Genomic DNA, 25177 nt, shown 5'->3' on the forward strand with positions numbered 1-25177 from the left:
TTTATTTTATTTAACTTGTAATTTATTTAACCCAAGCCAACCTTGAATATGTATTTTACCTGCCTTAGCCTCCTGAGAGCCAACATTATGGAAATGCAACACTACGCACAGCGTTTAACTGAGTTACTTGCAAAGTTTCTTGTCAAAGACCAGCAAATTTTGGCCATAGTTTTTTAACTTATTAATGTGCATTGGATAACTGAAGATATTCTAACAGAATAAGTTTCAAATAGTCTTTTGGGTTTACTCTAATCCAATTTGATGTATTCGTCTAAAAAAGTAGAAGATTTGGAAACAGGAAGGCAGAAATAAGGGAAGGTGATAGGAAGATACACAGGAATAAAGTGGTCATCTACTAAACTAAATATGAAGTCTACAATTCGATTTTGTCTGTATAGAAGCTCAGTAGAAATACCACTAAAAAATTATCTTTCAACATTCAGAAGCTTAAAATTTTAAAAGAAATAGTGGGTAAAATTAAGAATAATTTAATGGAACTTACAAATAGAAGTTCATAAAGGGAAATTAAAAATAATGAAAATATAGTTATCTAATAATTGTGAGGAAATATTCAAGGTTATCTCATTAGAACAAAAAGAAAGCTCAAAATAAATACTACTTTGTATTGGTACCAATAAATGGTTGAATAAATAATAGAAATGCAATTCTACAAAGAAAAGTTACATGCACTATTATGTATGTGTGTGTGTGTGTGTGTGTGTGTGTGTGTGTGTGTGTGAGGGTATGCCTTTGACCCCTAGTTTCACTTCTCAGAGCATGTGTTTCCTTTACTATACTATATTATTTCCATAATTGATTGAAAATAAGGACATAGCATACTAAATCATTAAGTGAATAGTGCACTTTCTATTCAAACTGCATTATTTTTTAAAATCTCCCTGACTTACATCTTTTGTAAGACTGCAAATTTTGGAAAAGCAATAATTGAGATTCACCTTACAATTTGCCATAGGATTTGCCCACACTATTTTTTTTAATCGTGGGATTTGAACTCTGAGCCTGGGAGCTGTCCCTCAGCACTTCAGCTCAAGGCAAGTGCTCTACCACTTGAGCCAAAGTGCCACTTTGGTTTTCTAGTGGTTTATTGGAGATAAGAGTCTCATGGACTTTCCTTCCTGGGCTGGCTTTGAACAGTGATCCTCAGATCTCATTCTCTTGAGTAGCTAGGATTACAAGTGTGAGTCACCGGTAACCAGCCTACCAACACATTTTTAAAATTTCAAGTTAATGAATATACTGTATTGAGCTCTCTAATTTAGTCCTGAAGTCATTACAATATTTATAGTTTAGTAAGTGAAACAAATCTACCTTAGTTTATAGTGCTTTTCAAAAAATATGAAGAACACAGTTGTATAGTAAACATAATTGTTTCCATGTAGCTGTTTTATATACCCTGAAAGTTGAAATTTTAATACTTCTTAAATAAAAATGAGCTCTACAAGCTATATTCCATCCACAATACATTTGACTGACAAGAAATAAATCTTTTTCAAATAGTATAATGGTTAAATGAAAATGGAATGATTGCATTATTAAAATTACATGGAATTTAAATGTTGGAAATCTCTATCAGAGTCAGAAGATTATGTAATTAAATTATTCTGTCTTAATTAGAAGAAGTCAACTTGACAGGCTGATATTTCCTGCAATCATTTTACCATATAATTTTTCAAATGAATAATTATGTGTTTGTGCTGTTATCTGAACACTGTTAATCCTCAAATCCCTGTTATTTTGTAGTGTAGTCTTTAACATAGAATTTCAAACAGCAAGATTTCTTTTTAAAAAAATTTAATTTTATTGTCAAGGTGATTACAGAGGGGTTACAGTTACATACGTAAGGTACTGAGTACCTTTGTTGTTAAACTTGTTACCCCCTCCCTCATTTTTCTCCATTTTCCTTCCCCCACCCTCAATCACAACAGCAAGATTTCTTAGGGAAAAAAAATTTATTTTATTTCCCTAAAAAGTCAGAATCAGAATTTATTATGTTTAAGACATTGACCAAATAGAACTAGCTCTCTTCCCTGTTATTTCCCTAATTCTACTAACTTTACTTATAAATTATTGTTATAATTCCTCCATGTTACCCTTGTTTGTAAGCTATCTGGTAATTCTAATCATTTTAATATTTTGTTCATATTGTTCTCTTATTCTCAATCATAACTTCAAATAAGTGTTTTGTTCCAATGGAAAGCATATAAAAAGGTCATAATTAGTTTCTACAAGATTTTGTATAAATTAGTCTGAAAAAAATGAGTGATTTTGTTAGTATTTCACATATCATAGAATAAAATATAGTATTTTGGTTTGAAGAAAGGACGTAGAGTGACATTTTATATTCTTTAGACAATACAAGTTTTTCTCAGATATGACATTAAGTAGAAGTAAGAAAAAGTAGGTAACTTAATTCAAAATTAAAATTTTCCTACTGTAATAAATCTATAGCAAATGCCATACTTATGAATAATTTATCTGATCATTTACTTATACACAGAATTCATTGGGAATTCTTACAATTCAGTATTATAAACAACTGCTCTTATTTGGCTTTGAGCAAAATAGCTTAACAGATATTTATACAATGAAAATAAATGCATATGACTCATGTTATATAAAATTGTTCAACATCAGTACCCACTAAGAAAATACAAAAACACGTTCTATGTAGTACCTCATGTGTATAATACCAGCTAAAAAGAAAGCATACTTAGAGTCTAGGTTCAAAGCCAGCCTAAGGAAAATGTGTGAGGTCCTCTATGAGAAGGTAACTAAAAATTTAAGAAGCCTACAAGCGTGTTTCAAACAGGTGAGTGCATACCTAGCCAGCACAAAGAATTGAATTCTCTTCATTATATTACCAGATAGTAATAATTAGAAATAAAAATATAAATGCAATTTCAAACAAATTGAGTTATTATTTTACATCATTAGTAGGGATATATGGTCAAAAAGGCTAATATAACAATGTTTGCAAATATGTGGAGCATTTATAATCCTCTTAAACTGCTGGTTGAAATATAATATAGCCACTTAGAAAGAACTAACCACATTCTTACCAATGTTAACAATGCAGTTTACATTGGTAGGAACTTTTCTTATTAAATTAGCTCTATAGCAAATTTGTGACCTAAGTTAATAACACCCTAGGTATATACTCAAAAGAAATACAAATACATGCTCACACAAAACCTTGTCATGATGTAACTTACATGTCAGAAAAAAATCTAAGTGTACAGTGGATCAATAAAATGTGGTGTTGTCTGTAAAACTGAATCTTATTTGGCAAAATAAGGATAAACTATGACTACAAGTTACAACATGGAGAATGTGGAGAACATGCCAGACTAAACAGTGATCATATCTTCATTTTGCAAAATTACTTTTGCAGAACTCCACAAATGACACAGATCTGTAAAGACAGGTTACAGTAGACTGATGGCATGGAGCTGTTTGGAAGGGTCTGGTGAGTCATGGCACACAGGTGCAGGGTTTCCATTTGGATAAAAAAAATGGTCTGAATTTAGATTGTGGTATTGTACCACTTGATGAATATAGTAAAACCAGTGAATTTCACACTGTAAAAGGATATTATACAGTACAAATCGAATTACCAAAGCTGTTGAAAGAAGAGCATGAAACACTCGTCTAGTATGTAAGATACTGAAAACTTTGTGTGTTCCTATAGTGCTTGAGAGATTTAATTCATCACTAATCTATAATGTGTAAGCTACACAGAAATAAAGTATTGATTCCAAGTGAATAATAAAATATTTTATTTAAGAGGCACTAACCACTCAGAGACAGAGATCACAAATTACTCAATCTATTTTGCTTTAAAATTATCCAGAATTTGTCTGAATTTGTCCTTCTGTACTTCAATTGTAGTATGTAATATATATATATATATTGCCAGTCCTGGGGCTTGAACTCAGGGCCTGGGCACTGTCCCTCAGCTCTTTAGCTTAAGGCTAGCACTCTACTACTTGAGCCACAGCACCACTATCGGCATTTTCTGTTTATGTGGTGCTAAGGAATCAAACACAGGGCCTTATGCATGCAAGGCAAGCAAGCACTCTACCACTGAGCCATATTCCCAGTCTCTGATATAATTTTTATTTATAGACATTTATTTTCATATTTTCTGCATTAAGACCACTGGTAAATGTAGTGAAATTTTACCAAGTACTACTGATTGTTTGTACATCTTACAATGATTTTTATTACAAAGAATTCAGTTGTATTAGGTTTTACTGACAGTATATTCTTCCAGCTAAGAACATGATAAAACATTAAGATTTAAAATTGTGCATTTAAAAGACACTTGTTTAAAGGAGTTTCAGGCTTTATGTATAAAGAATATTTTCAAAGCTCATTGATTCTGTTTTGTCTTAATGACAAAGAGTTTAAAATAAGCTCAAAATTAAAATAATGTGTATAGAATTTCTGAATTAATTTTGATATCAATCATCAGTTTGAGCTGTCAAGAGATTAAGAAAATACAGTGTCAGGTTAGGATAATGAGTAACATTTCTCCTTCAACCAAGAATAACAATCAGGTAATTAAGTTGATTTTAATAAACTATAAAGCCAAAAATGGACTTGCATTTATACTATAAACCTGGATACTTGTTCATTGATTTGAGTAAGAAACACAATAGTTTTTGATGGTTGGTTTGTTTTAGCACCATAAACAGAATATACAATGGCACATTTACCCACTGTATAAATTTGTCTCCGAGTTCTTAGAAGAGATTTTCTGCTGACTCTGGTATAAACTTGCCATTTACTCATGGGATTGAGTTTTATGGAGGCATATTTCTCATCCATCATTTTTTCTCTTACAGATGACTGAAAGAACAGGTTTATATTAAAAATATGCTTCATAGTTTGCTATGTTCAACATGGAGGAAATTTTGTAGAGGCCAGAAAATATTTATCAAGATTAACAATTATCAGTTAGATAACTAAGATATTTAAAAATACAGCTATCATAAAATATGTAACATTTATTTATTTTTAAATTCATTATTATTAGTAGTTTTAAGTCATGGGTCTTGAACTCTGAGCACTGTCTCTGATCTCTTCAGCTTAAGGCAAACGCTCTATCCCTTGAGCCACAGCACCACTTCTAGCTTTCTGGTGGTTTATTGGAGATAAAAGTCTGATGGACTTTCTTGCCTGTGCTGGCTTTGAATCACAATCCTAAGACCTCAGCCTTCTGAGTAGCTAAGATTACACTCGCATGAACCACCAGCGCTTGGCTTGTAATATTTATTGCACACATACTACATGCAGGTCAATAGTTTAAGCTTTTAATCCAGGTATGTCATTCAATTTTCACCAGTTTCATGAAATCAGTTGTATTCTCATTTGTGTTATAGAGTCCACTGATGTCTTTGTTGTAACTCCCATCCAATATTCCACTCCTGATTTTATTGTTTCCTGAACTACACACATGCTGGAATTTGTTTTTGCTGAATAGTGTGTTTTATGAACACTATCTTTGGTTTTTTTTTTCATTTTCTTATTCTTAAATATTAGAATTGTATTCAATATGACTAATTAGTTTGTTATTCCAACTGCATCTCCATTCACCCAATATTAGAAGATGCAACCTTTGAAGAATTATTCTTCAACTTCTCCTTAAAAACCTAATCAAACTAAATGGAACCAGGCAACTTGAAGGGATATGAAAGGTTGGGAAAGATGGGAGAGAATAATGGAAGAGTTCCTATTATAAAAATGTATTGTACTCTTTAACTGATACGGTAAATTCAAACCCTTTTGTACAACTGTTGGAAGACAATTTTAAAAGAATACACACACATCTTTACTCATGAATTCTACTCACTTTAAATTAAATATCTGCAATTAAAAATGACATTATAAAATTCTTTAATGGCAGGAAAAAAAGAATCAAACTAATCACACTAACTGCAGATAATTTAAAACCTACAAATGCCACAAAATTGGTCAAAATAAAGAAATGGAATTATAATACAAATTGGAATCATAATATAAATTTAATATATTATTATAATTACATTATATTAAATATTATATAAGCATTATTATGTAATTAATATTATATAACATAATGCTTTATAAATAATAGTCATATAATATGTAAGCAGAATTATGTAAATAATATATAACATTATGTTTTCATATAATAGTATACATTTATATAATATATAAGCTTTAAAGCCAGCTTTAATTATATTATATATTATAAGTATATAATATATAGTTTTTATATGATATATAATGCAACAATATAGTAAAAACTCTTAGGAAAATGCCAGTCTAAGTTTTTCAAACATTGAAATCCAATGAATTTTTATATACCCAACAGTCTTTAACACCATCTTAGTAATTTCTTCTCCTAGTTCTCTTAGGTAATTTATAATATGTGACATATTTGTCCATTATTTTCAAATATTACTTTGTGACCTTCTCTGTGAAAATTAATGGCATTCACAAGTTATGTTATATATCAATGTATCTCTGCCTTTGCAATCATAACATGAATATCTCTTTGAGAATGTCTCTTACATTATTGAGCTTGTTTATTTTGTAGATAATGTTTATATACAAAAATAACTGGCTCAGTTAAGGTTTGATTTTAATAATCTGGATTTAATACTTAGACAACTTCTAAAAAACTTTCCCTTTTAACTGAAATTAAGGCAGCAAGAAAACATGTCACTTTACATTGCAATTTAAATTTTGTCCTTTGCCCTCTTTAATGTGACTCAAGATTTACAGCTTGGACCATTCTCCTTGCAATGTCTGTTATCTTCATTCAGTGTGCACTTAATTGATAATGATGAAAATTTCTATCTCTATGGAATATGTTGAACATCTGTTGCAGACTGCAATTTTGAATTGATTGTGCCTTGTGTTCAAAGAAGCATTGAGAAAAAATGTTTACATTTTTGAAATATGTTTTTAACTTTCTGAGCCAAATGAGACTAGAAACTATAATAAACTGTCACTTAAAATATGTCTAAAACTGTACAGGAATCAGAAGTGTAACACATTTGATCGGAACAAATGATCCGTAAGATATTTCCACTAATCATCAGATTTCGTGTGATTATAAATACACATTTTTTTCAATAATGTTCTGCACATTAACAATTTACCAAGTTTTAGCGACATTTCCAGGATTTACTGGTAAGAAAAATGTCAAGTTAAAATCTTTGAGCTGGTATTTGCTCTACAAGTGAGAAATCATTGTTTATAAGAAAATTATTGTTGACCAATATTGTTGTACCTCATTTCTCTGATACCACTGTAAGTCACAGTGTGAACATTTTTTCAATGTTCTATATATCTATTTCTGCTTCTTTTTGAAAATTGTCGTGTATTTCCTCTGGGAAGACTGAGCATTTCATTCTTTGTGCTTGTAAGGAAATCTCAACGTCTTTATCTTCAGCTCCTGATTAGATTGGTATGCAATAATACATTAAGGTAGGGCCAAAGTCTGCTTCAAAAATATGTAGGCCATGTGCTTTTGACTGAAATACAGGTTTTTTTTTTTTAAGTGAAGTTTTAGCCCTTCCTTCTTCCATTTTTCAACTTCTTTGTTACAAATACTACAAGTAATTTCTTTATAAAATTGCCATATTTTTTTTAAAGAAACTTATCCTACTCAGTACATCAGAGTTACTGTGAGAGCCAAATTTCATTGGCTGAACTTATAGGATATTTCATAGTTATACTTATTTGATTCTAGAGGAGAGAATGAATAACTAATTTGCTGCTTTTGTTGCTTCAGCATTTCTTCTGACATATAAATAAAGTTCCTATTTTGTTTCTTGGGCTTAAGATGATTTGTTCTGTAATCTATTTTCTTTTTAAAATTTTATTTTATTGTAAAGATGCCGCACAGAGAGGTTACAGTTATATGAGTAAGGTAATAGGTACATTTTTTGCGAGCATTGTTACCCCCTCCTTTGTATTTCTCCTACTATCCCTTCCCTCCTCAACCTTCCCCACTCCATCCCATCTCCAAATTTGTAAAATTAATTTCCAACAGTGTCTTGCGAGTATCATTGTTGCAATTGGTCATCCTGTGTCCTTGTTTCAGCATTTTGTTATTCCCTTTCCCCTCCCCAAATTAGATAAATGTATATACAAGTTGCAGGGTACCAAAATCATGTACAGTGAGATATACAATAGGGGAAAGAACATACAAAGGAAACAATAAAAAAACACGTACATTAAAAACAACGACAAAGCAAAACCCGTTCTTTTTTTTATATGTTTTTTATTATAAAAAATACCGTACAGGAGGTTCCGGGAAGATGGCGGAGGAGAAGCTGGAGGCTAAACAAGCTCTCACATAGAAAGCAGTTTTAGTGTTCCAGTGAACAATCCTAAGCCAGAGAATCACACCAAGTGTGCCATCACAGTACAGAGAGTTAGGTCAGAGAGGGAAAATCCAGGCAAGGAGACAGATCTAAGCACTTGCCAGCAGCCGCCGCTGTGGCAGAAGTGGTGGCGGCAGCAGCTGTAGCCACCATTCCTGCAACACAGAGAGTCTGGGACAAAGGAGCCAGGCCAGCGAATTCTACTCAACATCAGCAAGAATCGACAAGGAGCAGACATCTTCATCCTGCAGTTCACAGAGACAACCCAGGAACCAAGACTCAGGGTGAGTAGAAGCCTGACATCCTTGCTCCTTCTCAGGGAGCAGAGGAAGGAAGGCCACCCCTCTCCCCCCACTACCAGAGATCTCCATCTTTGATACTGACAAAGGCCCCACTGAGCTGCTAGCTCCAACTCAGGCCTTGGAAGAAAACTAGAGTCATTTAGCAGGTCACAAGAACCTAACCTTACCTGCCAATCTCAGCTCCACCCAGGGAAAAGTCACCCAGCTTGGACTGCCAGCCCCAGGATTGGCTTTCTTCGCTCAGTAAACAGAGCCAGAGGCTTCCCCTCCATTTAGCAGCCTGTACAATCAATTGAAATTTAGTAAACATAAACCCTGAGAATGGCTTCAGGCTGGGCTCTGTGAGTCTCTCACAATCTAGCCCCTCAGGGAAAAGCTACTGTTTGCTGAAAGGCCTCAACTCTACCCAAAACCTAGCGTCATCACATCACAGCATCTCCAAACTTGAGGAAACAGCCATCTCCCTCTTTTGTGATACTCAAAGCAGATCTCCCTCCCATTGAACTAGCCAGGGAGGAGGATCACAAAATCCTGGCTAAAGCAGAGCATTTTTCTGCCTGTTCAAACAAACTGACTTAAGAAACCAACCAAGCCACAGGAAAATCAAATGCCACAAGCAGACCAGAGACTCCAACAAGAGGCTGGTTACGGACACAAGGGAGATACAGGATCTTCCCACCCCTCCCCCCAAAAATCAAAGAACTTTCTTTTTATTTTGTCTTAGACTTTTTATAAAAATTTTTTTCTAAAACTTTTTTAAATTTTTACCTTTAAAAAATTATTTTTTAGTAACTTTTTTTTCTTCCTCTTATAATTTTTATTTTAGGGGTATATGTCTGTGTGCGTTTTTCCTTTTTTTTAATTTTTCTTTTTTTTGTTTTTTGTTTAGCTCTACTGAACTTCTGATCTTTTTTTCTTTCTTTCCCATTTTTTCACCTTTTCTTCTCTTTCATTCTTCTTTGTGTGACTTAATTGCTGTTCTGCACATCCTCAGATATACCCGTAGTCGATTATTAGACCTTATCCCCCATTGTGTATACACTTAATCCAGAAATTTATTACTCAATTCAAAACCTCTTAGACTTAAATTCCTTAATAGCAGTACTACCTCTTTATACCTACATAACATTTTAAGTATTTTTATTTTTAAGTTTTTCATGTCTCCTTTATATCCCTCCCCTTCTCTCATTATATCCACGTTCTTCTCTGAATATTTCGTTTTCAAATCTGCATAATTTTTAAGCATTGTACTTTTTAATTTTTAATTTTTGCTTTTCTATTTTTTCTTGTCTCTTTTTTCTCTTTCTCTTTCTTCTTTGTTTCCCTCTCTCTACTTTCATCCTATCCAACCTATTTCCTGCTTTAAGATTAGGACTTAGTTAACTGTCCCTGTGCCTTCCCACATCTCTCTATTCCTATTTTTACCCACATCTCTCCCTAAATCTAATAATTTCTGGTTTGCCAAATTCTTCTTTGCGGTTCGTAGCCCATTAATATATAGTTGTTTGATGTTGAATAGATATATCTGTTGAACTAGATTGTATCTGCAGACTTTTGACTGTGAAACTTCAGACTTTGGTTGATGCTTGCCTTAAGATAGTGTTCTAGCACAAAAGTGGTGTTACTTTCATCCCAAATGGGCAGAGTAAGCCAGAAAAACACAAGAAAAATGGCAAGTCCGGGTATCTCAACTCCCACTCATGATAATCAGGGGACAGAACAGATAATGAATAATTCAGAGGAGAGTTCCCAAATAGCTCTACAAACACTGCTGGTAAACATGGTAAATGAAAAGATTGAAAACATACAAAAGACTCTGTATGAGCGTGATAGGGAGAGAGAGGAGGCAAACCAAAGTTTAATACACGAATAGCATGAGCGTGAGAAAGATACTCAAAAACTGATACAGGAATTGCATGAGCAGCTTGAGAATACTCAAAGAGAAAGGCAGGAATGGCGTGAGCAGACTGAGAACACTCAAAGAGAACTACAGGAATGGTGTGAACGTGAGGAAGCTAAACAAAGAGTAATACAGGAATTGAGAGAGCAGGATGAGAATACACAAAGATCAGTAAAGGCATTCATGGAATCCATTAACAAAGAGCTGAAGGAAGTCAGGGAGACCACAAAGGGAATGCTGAATGTAACCCAACAGAAAGAATGGGAATCCAAGAAACCATAACCAATCAACTAAGTGATTTGAGAATAAGCACTGAACACCAAATTAAGGAAGTAAAGAAGTTCATACAAGATCTAAAACAAAGCTTCAACAAAGAATTTGAATCCATCAAAGCTGACCAATTAGAAGGAAAAGAAATAAAAAACAAAGTAGAAAGTCTTGACAGCAGGTTAGACCATGCAGAAGATCGAATCTCAGGGATTGAAGACAGCCTAGATATTATAGAGAAAGAACATACAACCATCAAAGACAAGTCCAAGAAATATGATAGATCTATTCAACACTTATAAGACACCATCAGAAGGACTAATCTGAGGATAATGGGTGTAGAGGAGCACCTAGAAACAGGAGTTAATGGTCTAGGGAATTTGTTTTACAGGATCCTAGCAGAGAACTTCCCAAACATACAAAAAGATAGGCCTATTCGGATACAAGAAGCTTTTAGAACTCCAAATAGACCAGACCAGAATAGGACATCCCACTGTCACATTATAATCCACACAGGATCAATTCAGACCAAGGAAAAGATCCTTAAAGCTGTCAAGGAGAAAAGATTAATCACCTATAAAGGAAAACCAATTAGAATCACCTCAGATTTCTCAGCAGAGACAATCAAAGCAAGAAGAGCCTGGAATGAAGTATGTCATGCCCTAAAGACAAACAACTATCAACCAAGAATACTGTACCCAGCTAAACTCTCCTTCATAACTGAAGGCCAAATAAAAACCTTCCATAGCAAAGAAAAATTGAAACAATATATCTCCACCAAACCAGCCCTACAAAGGATTCTTAAAGATGTCCTACACATAGAAAACCAACAAGACCACAATAAAGGCCAAGAAACAGCACCCAAACTGAGAATCCAAGAACCATAGGAGGAACCCACTAGCTGCAGCCCCCAAGAAGGTGGATAAAATGGCAGGAATTCCCAAATACCTCTCAGTCCTATCTCTCAACATTAACGGACTTAACTCTCCAATTAAGCGACATAGACTGTCTATTTGGATTAAAATGCAAGATCCTTCTATCTGCTGCCTTCAGGAGTCACATCTTGCCCATAGAAACAAACACATTTTCAATGTGAAAGACTGGAGGGGTTACAATTACATGGACAAGATAATGATACATTTCTTATCAAGCACTGTAGCCTCCTCCTTTGTTTCTCCTTCCCATCCCTTCCCATCCTCCCCCCCTGTTCCCTTACCCAATCCTCCTCCCCCCTTCACCAAAGTTGTAAAGTTCGTTTTCGACATAACTACTTGTACATCTCATTGCACTGGGTATAAAAACTGTCTTCTTTGACTTCTGGTACATCAATATTTTCAATTTTACATGAATTTAGGAAATTACTCAGCCACTGCTTCCAGGATTTTTTTATCCTACACCCTTCTCATTTCTTGAGGAACAACAATAAGTTTATTCTTTTCTTTCTCCATTAAAATGGTAGCACATAGACCAAGAAATACATATGTAAGTTCAATTCAGCCATTTAGAGTAGGAACTTGACACCTGCTTTGGACTTACTACAGCAAATATAAACTAGATAAATTCTAGGATTAAAATGCCATCAAATGCTCCATTTATTTATTTATTTATTTATTCATTCAGTCATTTATGTTTGTGCAAAGCCCAGGCTATGTTTTGAGTTTCTGCATGTTAAAGTTGCTTCATATCTATTATGAAACTTTCAACAACATGCTACATTTTTTTCCTTCACATTCTATTTACTCCTGTTAACAGACAGAAATGTCTGTGAGAAAGGATGAGAAAATACCTATCATATGCATTCTATGCATGATTCTCTTCTTTCCTGGGAGTCTAGATTAACTGATAATAATATGATATATATATATATATATATATATATATATATATATACATTTGTGTGTGTGTATACTGAGTTACACAAAGTGAGATAGTGATATCTTTTACTGCCCCATTGTCCTTAGCTTAGTTTGTCTTACAACTAATCATCCTTGTTGTATTTTGTTTGTTTTGCTGAGAAATTATATTTTGTTGTTGCTGCCCATTTGTCTTATTGCTAGAAAAACACAGAGATTTCTAGTATCTTAATAATTCTCTATATAGGATAAGCCCTCTGATTGCCATGCTGTCATTGAAATTTATTAAAATAATTGTCCCCATCTTTCTGGGAGGTGGAAGACAGAATCTCTTTTTCTGGTAGTCAAAAGTATTATGTGAATGTCTTCATGAGATCCTGTCTTCTTCCTCACTACCAACAGCTTTCAAAAGAATGGCACAGCTGAACTTCTGAGAAGTGCTAGTGGTTTTTACACTTACCATTTATCATCCTTTTGGTGAAGAAATTCACTTCCGGGCTATCATTAGGTGATAAATCGTTTGTATGTTTTTCAAGCTTCTGGGAGATACTACCCATCTCCTTATCCTTTTCCTGTATGAACCTGTCAGTGGTTTCCATGGAAGTTCCAGAATACTTACTTTCACTAGTTTAGGCAGTTTTTTCCCCAAACTTTCAAGAGCCAAAGTAGTTGTGTGAACATGTGTGATGCTTTTTTTTGTTTGTTTGTTTGTTTTAGATCCTTCACAAATGTCAAAGGAGAGTTGTTAGTTCTTTATCAAATTGTATATTATGGTTGTATGGTAGTAATAATTCTCACACATATATTTTCAGTCCTTTTTAGCTCCCATGCAGAATAGTCCTTTTTATTTCTTTGGTAGAGTTATGAAGTAAGCTGGTGCGTTGTGGCATAGGGTAGAAATGTTTTAGTTGCTTTCAGCTAAAGGTAGCTTTCAAGTGAAAGCTTTAGGCCTTTTTATAAGTCCATTATAAACAGTAGGTTCAAGATCCTAAAAAGTATGAGTCCCCCGCTATTTCTCCTTTTCACAATTCTTCCCAGTCATTAGTCTGATATTACCAGACCACACTTAATAAAATATCATTCTTTCTGAAGCTTTACTTCTTCTCCAGTTCAGTCCTAGACTCAATCAACAGCTTTTAGTACCCTTCAGTTGAGATGAGAAATGTTTTATATCCTACTAAGGAGGCCCTTTGGCTTTTATACATCAATTAAACTGGTGATTAATCACACTTCATTTCACCACCTCTCAGTAATGCCTTCATTCTCCCCCCATAATAACCAATAAATGTCATCATTCTCCCCCATAATAACCAATGAATGTCATCATTCATCTTCTTTTGCCCACACTTCTAAAAGACCTGATATGTTATACCTATTGGTGAATTAGTCTCCACTAGTATTTATTTTTTAATTTGCTCCTTTATAATTAATAAAATTTAGCAAATACACTGCTATAGCATGCCAGGAACTATCCATACTGTCTGTGACAAGACCCTTATCTCACATTCCTGGTGACTGCATATGTAAGTGCTTTATGGACCCTGGGTAATGAAATTCCTCCTATCTTTATTCTTAGAAAACAGAATCTGGAATATACATGTATGTTCTATAATGGGAAAACCTGTCAGGAGTATAATTTTTCAGAAAAAAACTGAAGCAGAGTTGGTCAGAAAAAGAAACTGATACATAATATAATTTTCAAGGTAGTAATGCTGCATCTGAGGAGAGATGCGAAGGTAGGATGGTCCTTTAGAAGTGTCCTTCATAGATACACTTTGATAGGTTTTGTGCTTCCTTATTGACTAGATGAGCATTGTGTAAGACAGTTTATGAGGGAATCAAGTATGCAAATGCATGTTTATAAGATTCAACATGTCTAGTCCCTTACTTCAGAAAGAGTAAGCTAGATGGGGCTTCAAAGGCATTGTAATGATGCTGGCTACATAGAAGCAACCAAATAAATGGCTATATGAAAGTAAAGGCCATATTTGTGGTTTCTCTACCAAATGTAGAAGCCAAAACCATCATTCTGTAGAAAAGAAAATACATTAAAGACATATAAGTTGCTCTACAAGGAAAAAAAAACTATTATATAGAGTCAATGAAGTATGAAATAGATTCAAAGAATGATTTCTAACTGATTGGAATAAATGTGAAAATATACATTTTGTAATTTCTACATTAATGGAGTGAAATTATACAAACAGATTTTAATTTTAATTTTAAATAATATTTTTACAAAATTTTTTATTGTGAAAATACTGTACAGAGGGGTTACAATTACATGGGCAAGATAATGAGTACATTTCTTATCAAGCATTGAGGCTACAATTCTTGATAAATAATCTTTATATATCAAATATATCAATTTTTCAGTGTTGCCATTCAAAACATTCAGTGTTTGGAATAAATCTATAAATGCTTACTAATATTCATATAGCATGGTATAGTTATTTGGGTATTTCCTTCTGAAATAACACATCATTATTAAGCCAATAATGAATTTTATTAAAGGTCTAGATCTTGGTTATAATTAGATCAGAATATGAGTGGTTTACAGTATGTCCAACCATAAATTTCTATATAAGGAGCATTTAATTTTAATCAAAATGCCATTCTTTGATTATTGAGAATAATAAAAAGAATGGCATGGGATATGAAGGAAAATTTTGAAACCATTTGAATGTTCATAATAATCGCATTGACTCTGAGTGCTGGTGGCTCATACCTGTAATCTTAGCTACTCAGGAGGCTGGGATCTGAGGATCATGGTTCAAAGCAGGAAAGTCTGTGAGACTCTTATCTTGAGTAACCACCAGAAAACTGGAAGTGGCACTGTGGCTCAAGTAGTAGAAAGATCACCTTGAGCTGAAGAGCAGGGACAGTGCACAGGCCCAGAGTTCAAGCCCCACTGACCAAAAAAAAAAAAAAAAAAAAAAGAAAGAAAGAAAGAAAAAAGAAAAGAAAAGAAGAGAAGAGAAAAGAAAAGAGCATTGACTTAAAAGCAGAGAAAACCTAGATCTCTTTTCATTATCCTAAAAATTCTTAGAATAAATTGAAATAAAATTATATTTTTGAAATCTCAATAATAAATCTCAAGGAAATTCTCAAGAAATTTCTCCCCTACAAGGAAGCTTCCCTCCCTCAATTTTTCCAGAAGACAATTATGCCAATAGCTATCCATTATTTTTCTGAACAAAGGAAAATACCTTACTTCACTGAAATAAAAAATACCTTCTGCCTTCAAGGCTGCTAATCAACCTAGTCAGACAAATATATTTAAACTCAATAATAGTTACTTGATATCAGACATATAGAGATATAACAACATCTATTCTCTATTCTGGATCCATGCTCTATTTTGCTTTTTTCTTCTTTGACTTTTATCCTGATATATAGGATTATATGATTTGTGAAATATATCCCTCTTTTTTAAAAAAATAAGATTTAATATATGTTGCATTTCTGTCATTTAAAATATCCATTTTCCAGACGTTGGTACTTACTGTAGTTAAAAGTTTTCTAGCATGGCATTGCTGGATCATGATTATATCTGATTTACTTAAGAGGTTGCAATTTGGGCTGGGAAAGTGGCTCAGTGGTAGAGCGCTTGCCTTGCATGCCTGAGGCCCTGGGTTTGATTCCTCAGCACCACATAAGCAAAAAGAAAAAACCCGGAAGTGGCGCTGTAGCTCAAATGGTAGAGCTCTAGCCTTGAGCTGAGGAGCTGAGGGACGGCGCTCAGGCCCAAAGTTCAGGCCCCACAACTGGACCAAAAAAAAAAAAAGAGGTTGCAATTTGGAATAAGCCATCCAGGCAGAAAAGTCATTACAGAGATTTGATCTCCAAAGCAACCATTAAAAATTCTGGGCTGGGTATGTGGCTCAGTGGTAGAGCACCAGCTAGGTAAGCAAGCTGAGCAATCATGAGTCTCTGTGTTCAAATCTTACTACTACCACCCATATCTCCTGAACCATTAAAAAAAAATTTTTATACAAAAGTCTCATTGAATGTGATGATACAGTGAATTAAGCCTCAGATATTGTAAGTGTGTTTCTTTTGTTACTATTAAAACACTCTACATAGTCCTGAGTAATATGAATGTTGTACAAATTCTCAGCTCTAAAATTGGAACATTTTACTGGTCCTTCAAATACTCTGCCACTGATTCATGTAAAAATACTAATAATTCTGTCTTTCCTGTACTTATTTTTTAAATTTTATTTTATTGTAAAAATTCTGTACAGAGTGGTTACAGTTACATGAGTAAGGCAATGAGGACATTACTTGTTGTACAGAGGGGTTACAGTTACATGAGTAAGGCAATGAGGACATTACTTGTTGTACAGAGGGGTTACAGTTACATGAGTAAGGCAATGAGGACATTTCTTGTTGTACAGAGGGGTTACAGTTACATGAGTAAGGCAATGAGGACATTACTTGTTGTATAGAGGGGTTACAGTTACATGGGTAAGGCAATGAGGACATTACTTGTTGTACAGAGTGGTTACAGTTACATGGGTAAGGCAATGAGGACATTACTTGTTGTACAGAGTGGTTACAGTTACATGGGTAAGGCAATGAGGACATTACTTGTTGTATAGAGGGGTTACAGTTACATGGGTAAGGCAATGAGGACATTACTTGTTGTACAGAGTGGTTACAGTTACATGGGTAAGGCAATGAGGACATTACTTGTTGTACAGAGTGGTTACAGTTACATGGGTAAGGCAATGAGGACATTACTTGTTGTACAGAGGGGTTACAGTTACATGAGTAAGGCAATGAGGACATTACTTGTTGTACAGAGGGGTTACAATGAGTAAGGCAATGAGGACATTACTTGTTGTACAGAGGGGTTACAGTTACATGAGTAAGGCAATGAGGACATTACTTGTTGTACAGAGGGGTTACAATGAGTAAGGCAATGAGGACATTACTTGTTGTACAGAGGGGTAACAGTTACATGAGTAAGGCAATGAGGACATTACTTGTTGTACAGAGGGGTTACAATGAGTAAGGCAATGAGGACATTACTTGTTGTACAGAGGGGTTACAATGAGTAAGGCAATGAGGACATTACTTGTTGTACAGAGGGGTTATAGTTACATGAGTAAGGCAATGAGGACATTACTTATTGCTCATTGCTACCCTTCCCTTGTTGTTGTCTCACTATCCCTTCCCTTCCCGCTTCCCACACTCCTCCCCACTATCTCTTCCCTCCCCATCCCACATTCCTCCCAGTCTTAATCTCCCTCCCTCCCTCCCTACCACCTGAAGTTGTAAAGTTTGTTTCCAATATACTGTCCTGTGGGTATCATTGTTGCAATGTGTCCTTGTTTCAGAGTTTTGTTATTCCCCTTCCCCTCCTCAGATTAGACAAATGTATATATAAGATGCAAAATATCAAAATCAAGTACAGAGACAACAGGGAATATACCATAAAGGGAATGACATATAAAGGAAACAGCAAAAAAAAAAACAAACCCACATAGCACATTTAAAACAATAACAACAAAGATAAATCTGTGTCTATATCTTGGGATTCCTTTCACTTAGGGTCATCTTATATAGACATATGTACATAGCTTTGGAGCTTTTTAGCTCATCTGTTAAGATTATCCTATATGTATACTAATTATTGCAAATAAGGGATACCATGGGACCTAATTCTTTGGGACTGGCTTACTTCACTTAATGTTATTTATTTTCCAAGTTTTTCAATTTCCTAACAAATGGCGTGGTGTCATTCTTTCTGATGGAAGCATAGAATTCATATATATATATACACACACACACACACACACACACACATACACACATATACCACATTTTCTTGATTCACTTATCTACTGAGGGGTGTCTATGTTGGTTCCATATCTTAGCTATGGTAAATAATGCTGCAGTAAACATAGTTGTGCTGATAGCTTCAGCATAGCCTTGTTTGTTTCATTTGGGTAAATGCCCCAAAGTGGGAATGATGGGTCACAAGGAAGCTCTATATGGAGGCTTTTTTGTTGTTGTTGTTGTTGCTGGGTCATATGCTTGATTTTATTTATTTATTTATTTTTATGGTGAAAATACTGTACAAAGGGGTTACAATTACATGGGAAAGATAATGAGTACATTTCTTATCAAGCATTGTAGCCTCCTCCTTTGTTTCCCCTTCCCATCCCATCCTCCTCCCACCTCCCCCCCACCAAAGTTGTAAAGTTCGTTTTCGACATAACGACTTGCTGCAATGGGCCCACCTGTATCCCTATTTAAACGATTTGTTTTTTCCCTTCCCCTCCACAAATTATAACAATATCAAATACAACGAAAGCAGGGGTTATACAATGGGAGAGGGACATACAAAGTAACAAAGAAATAATCTTATAAATGTGTTAGAAACAATTGCATGAAAGAATAAAAAACATTTGAATGCATATCTTAGGGTTCATTTCCCTAACATCAACTTATCTGAACATTTCTGCTTGTCTCAGACATATATTAGTTATTGCAAATAAGGGAAACCATGGGACCTATGTTTCTTTGAGTCTGGCTTACCTCTCTTAATATAATTTTTTCCAAGTCTTTCCATTTCCTAACAAATGGAGCAATGTCATTCTTTCTTATGGAGGCATAGAATTCCATTGTGTATATATACCACATTTTCTTGATCCATTCATCTACTGAGGGGCATCTGAGTTGGTTCCATATCTTAGCTATGGTAAATAAGACTGCAATAATATATGGAGCCTTTTGAGGAACCTCCATACTACTTTCTAAAGTGGTTGAACAAGTTTACACTCCCACCAACAATGTAGTAGGCCATATCCCCTCCAGCATCTGTTGTTACTAGATTTCGTGATTATAGCCATTTTAACTGGGATGAGGTAAATCTCATTGTTGTTTTGATTAGCATTTCTTTTATGGCATGAGAAGTTGAGCATTTCTTCATGTGTCTATTGGTCATTTTTATTTCCTCTTCAGAGAAGTCTCTCTTTTTTTCTTAATAAATATTTTATCGTAAAGATACTGTTCAGAGGGGTTGCAGTTTCATGAGCAAGCTAATGAGTCCATTTCCTATGGAGCATTGTTACACCCTCCTTTATTTTTCCCCTACCATTCTTTTTCCTCCTCCTCCCAACTCCTCCCCCTTAGTCTCTCTGTCACAAAGTTGTAAAGTTCATTTACAATATATTGTCTTGTACATCACATTGTGACAATAGGTCATTCTGTATCTTTATTTCAACCTTTTGTTATTTCCCTTCCTTTCCCTAAAGTAGAAATATATGTATATACAAGATGCAGTGACAACAGGGGTTGTACCGTGGTGGAAGAACATACAAAGAAACAAAAAAAAATCACATAGTACATTATAAGTACATTAAAAAGAAGAACAAAGATGAAATCTCTGTGTCCCTATTTTGGGGTTCATTTCACTTAACATCAGGTTATATGTTTATATGTACATGGATTTTGACCTCTTCGGCTTGTCCTAGACATATACTAGTTATTGCAGATAAGGGAAACCATAGAACCTATGTTTCTTTGAGTCTGGCTTACTTCACTTAATGTATTTTTTTCCAAGTCTTCCCATTTCCTAAGAAATGGGGCGGGGTCATTCTTTCTGATAAGGCATAGAATTCCATCACACACACACACACACATACATACATATATACCACATTTTCTTCATCCATTCATCTACTGAGGGGCATCTGGGTCGGTTCCATATCTTAGCTATTGTGAATAATGCTGTGATAAACATAGTTGTGCTGGTAGCTTTAGTATGACCTTGTTTGTGATCATTTGGTTAAATGCCTAAAGCTAGATCCCCATATATTACCCTGCACCAGAATCAACTCCAAATGGATCAAAGACCTCGGCAGACACCTTGTAAATATTACAAGAAGGAATAGGAAAAACTCTAAAGGCTCCTGGGCAAAGGCGAAATTTTCTTAATAAAGACCCAGAAACACAACAAATCAAAGAAAGTTTGGACAAATGGGATCGCATGAAAATGCAGAACTTCGGCATGACAAAGAACATAGCAAGCAAGATCAATTGAAAGCCCACGGAGTGGGAGCAGATCTCCCACGCCGTAGGAGGGTCTCATATCTAAATATACTTAGAACTCAAAAATTAAATCCCCCAACAATAAATCCTCCACTAAGTCTCACTTTAAATCTTTAGTCCACTTACTAATCAGGTAGTTGTTTCTTTGAAAATTTGTTGTGTTATTTGAGTTCTTCTTTGTTCCATATGAATTTTTGGGTTGCTTCTTCTATTTCATTAAAGAATAAGGTTGGGACATTGAATTTGTAGATAGCCTTTATCAGTATTACCATTTTCATGATGTTAATCCTCCCAATCTATTCATATTGACCCCAGTATACAAATAAATGAACATACAAAATTGTGGCATTTTGTAACGAAATGTATTATTCCTCCTATCTTTATACTGTGTATTGAAGAACCAGAAATTTGATATCTTATGTTTCACTATATATAGTTCCTTTACCACCATGCCAAATACATCCTCCTAGCTTTGTTGAATGAAATTCAGTGGTCAGGAAGCACCTCAAAGGAGATGAGTGTAAATCTGTCACTAACACTGAATTACTAATCCGGTGGATCCATGACATCCTTTTTATGTATGCTGGACAACATATTTCCCTTGACAACATTTCCTGACTTTCTAGAAACAGAGAAGTTATGGTGGTCATACTGCCAGCAATAAGTAAATCATAGAACCAAGCTGTTGGACCTATCATCATTCACTTAAAAAAATGTTACATTTTTCATTATGTCTTAGGTACACTGCAAAAAAAATATTTCAACTATACCCTTCATGGCACTGAGTAAAAATAAATGTGGGTTTCAGTTTGTGATGGCAAAAACAGCCTTTCCTTTTAAGGATGATAGCTCAACTACTTTGAGTAAAATCTGAATTTTCCTCCACACTTGTAAGGGCTATATATAACTTTTAAAGCTGTGGAAATTAACTTTAAAATCATCCCTTCAAAAATATTTTCAAGCATACAGAAAACACATATGAATGCCGCATTTGCTTGATTGCATAAATGAAACTGCACCATTAACTACTTAATTTATACTCTAATTATTTGTATGTTCTCAGTTGGAATAAAGAGTTCACTCCTGGATGAACGAGTTATTTTCAAAGGATCTGGAAATAAAAACCACTTCAATTTTGTTATGGGACTGTTTTAATTGTCTGTGTTCAAAATGGTGCATAATCACTGGTAGGTATATTATGTTTTTCAATCTACCTTACCATAGTACTACAAACTGTGCAATGGTCCAGTAGCTATTGATGCCTAGACTGGATGGCTTAAACAAAAACTCATTACTCCCAGTTCTTGAGGATGGAAAGGCCAAGGTCAGGAGGCAAATGATTCCCTATCTGGTGAGAATGTTTCTCCCAGTTACAGACAGCTACCTCCTTGCTATGTCCTCACGTAACAAAAGAACTCTCATCCTCTTTATTTGAGGAATTTAATCCTATCATAAGGATTTATCTAAAATTAATTATCTCCCAATACCCTCAACTACAAAAATCAAACTTTGGGTGTTCATTTTGAATTGCATGATTTTTGGAAGGACACAGACAGAAAGTGGAGGAAACTACTGGCACCTTACTATCAACCTTGGCAGTCAGCCCATACTGTTCTAGTGGATATTTACTTCCAATGACTGAATGGAGTTAAAAATTGCAATTAAATAACTTGTTAAAACAATAAATGCTAATTATGTTAAATTATGGCTAGTGGCTATCAGTCTTTATGTTCTGTCTGATTAACTTGTAAATTCACTTAAAGCATATAACAATGTCAGGGGTTTCTTATGGAAAAACAGAGATAAAGTTGCAACATGAACTGGCCATATTTTTATGTTTACACCCATATTTACTGAAAGTTTATATAATTATTGAAATTAGGCACAAAAGATATAATTTTGAAATATTTATATTTTGTCAGTATTTAATTAAATGAAAATAGTCTGGATAAATTTATTTCTATTAGCTGTGAGTTTGTCTTCTGAAACATCAGATTTTGATTTTTACACTTTCTACCTATTTTATTCCGTGTTGATTGAACAAAATTTAGTGTTTTGTTTCACTTTACTTATTTTCACTTTTTCTTATGAATCTCTTTCTATAACTTCTCTTTATCTATATAGGTACTACTACTTATATATATGCATTTACATGTTATGTATATGTAGTCCTGCATATATGGACTATTATTTGGATTTGTATGTATTACATAGTATCCACATTACTCACACAACTCTCTTTCTGTAATTGTTGCATGATATTGAGATGAATCTTTTAGAGATTCTAAATTTTGTCCTATATTACTGAAGAATAGTTTTAAATTTCATTTTAATATACAGTTAAAGTGGGTGAAATAAAAATCCCAACTTAGTCTTTATCATAGCCTGTAGAAACAGAAATTCTATTTCGGATGTTTTCATTTCAGTAGTGACATTTGGCTTCTCCATTGAACATGTACAGTCTTGATCAGCATGAAATCTGAATGTAGCTACCCCCCAAACTGAAGTTTTCATTGACTTTGCAATTTCTACTTTTACTATCTAGTTCATGTGATTTTTTTCTGAGGTCTGATTTTAAAAAATCAGTTCTTCAATTTAATAAAACTTCAGATTCTTGTCTTTAAAAATTCATGTCATAAATGAAAATTAACTTCATTCCTGTATTTTGGTGTATAGACTACTGTTCAATTACTGGCTGTAATAAATTATACTGTCCAGTGACTTTGAATAATTGGTTATTTATTGGTTTGTTTTAGTAGTTGTTAATTTTCAGATGTGAAGCCTCCTGTATACAGCGTGATTTTATTTGACAGAATCTACTGAGAAATTATTGAAAATGCAATCTTCTAACTGTAGTTATTTGGGGATATAAAATTACAAGTATGCCTGAAGATAGTTTGTTAGATTCAAGATATATTAGAACTGTGTAGAAAAGAATGCTTAGTAGAGTATTGACAAAATTCAAAAACATGTTATTTAATTTTGAATTTTTTTGTACAGAAGAATCAGTTCTGCATGATAAAAATTGAATTGAAATATAGGTCTTGTTTTAGGAAAAGATATCTACTATATATAAAACTCATGCTAGAACTCGACTAATACAGTTTGAAATCAAGTGCATAGATTTATATAAAGATAGCATTACCTTTCTGATCGTAATTTTTAGAAAATAGTGTTTGTAATTATTATATAATTTCATATAATTAATACTAAGACATAAAAGGAAAATATTTTCAAAATCTCCTGATTCAATATAATATGTCGAGAACACATTCCCATGTTTCATAGAAGAACATGAGAAATGTCTTCAAACACACATGCAATTTGAAGTAATTAATACAGGAGAGAAAATGAGTGGAGATTTTTTAGCTTTGAACAAAGTATGTCTTATTTTACTGATATTTTATTTTTATACTAATTCTTAAAACATTTTTAAGATCACACTGTACAAATGCTTTAAAGTATTGGGGTTATTATCTAAACAATTAAAGTAATTACTTTCTTAACTAATATTTCCCAAAACCTTATTTATTTTTCTTTTTTCTTTCTTTTGTCTGTCATGGGACCTGAACTATGGGCCTGGGTGCTGTCCCTCAGCTCTTCAGCTGGAGGCTAATGCTTGACCTCTTCAGCCACAGTTCCACTTCTGGCTTTTTCTGCTTATATGGTGCTGAGGAATCGAACCCAGGGCTACATGCATACAAGCATGTATACTTCCACTCAGCCACATTCCCAGCCCCAACTTTATTGGTTTTTGCAAAAATAATCTGCAATGACTATTGAGTTTGATGTGATTTACATAATGTGTGCAGATTTTATGTGTTCAAATTCCTGTTTACAAATCTTAATTACAAACCGCCCATAATTAGGATATGCTGTAATCCTTTTAAGCAAAATTTCTGACTAGCAAGTGACAATAATATGCATTAATTAATTAATTTTTGAAGAAAAGAAACTGATTGTGAAGCAATAGATTGATGCGGAATATATTTTGTTTGATCCTGCCCAAACCAATGCATGGTATTTCAATGATTCTAAATGTTCAACACAAGTATCATTTGCATTAATCCTGGTTAAAAAAAAAAAGAAAAGAAAAATGAAAATGATAGCAGGGATTTTTCTGTTAATAAAAATGACAACATCTTGGGTTATATATTTTATTCTTTATCCTGTCCATAGTGGTTCTAGTTGCATTCAAAGTTTATAGATATATAATATTGGGTCTCTTATATTTCATTATTAATATTACTTAGAATTGTTACCTTTCTCACTTTAGGTCTCTACCAACTTATTCATAGGGTCACCTTTATCTTATAAACAAGGAAATTTTGATTATCTGGCCTAATGTGACTTTCTCTTGAGCCTTATTTCATGGTCTAGGACACATAT

Source organism: Dipodomys spectabilis, unplaced genomic scaffold (assembly GCF_019054845.1).
Source record: "Dipodomys spectabilis isolate Male_0828 unplaced genomic scaffold, ASM1905484v1 ptg000115l, whole genome shotgun sequence".
Classification (NCBI taxonomy): domain Eukaryota; kingdom Metazoa; phylum Chordata; class Mammalia; order Rodentia; family Heteromyidae; genus Dipodomys; species Dipodomys spectabilis.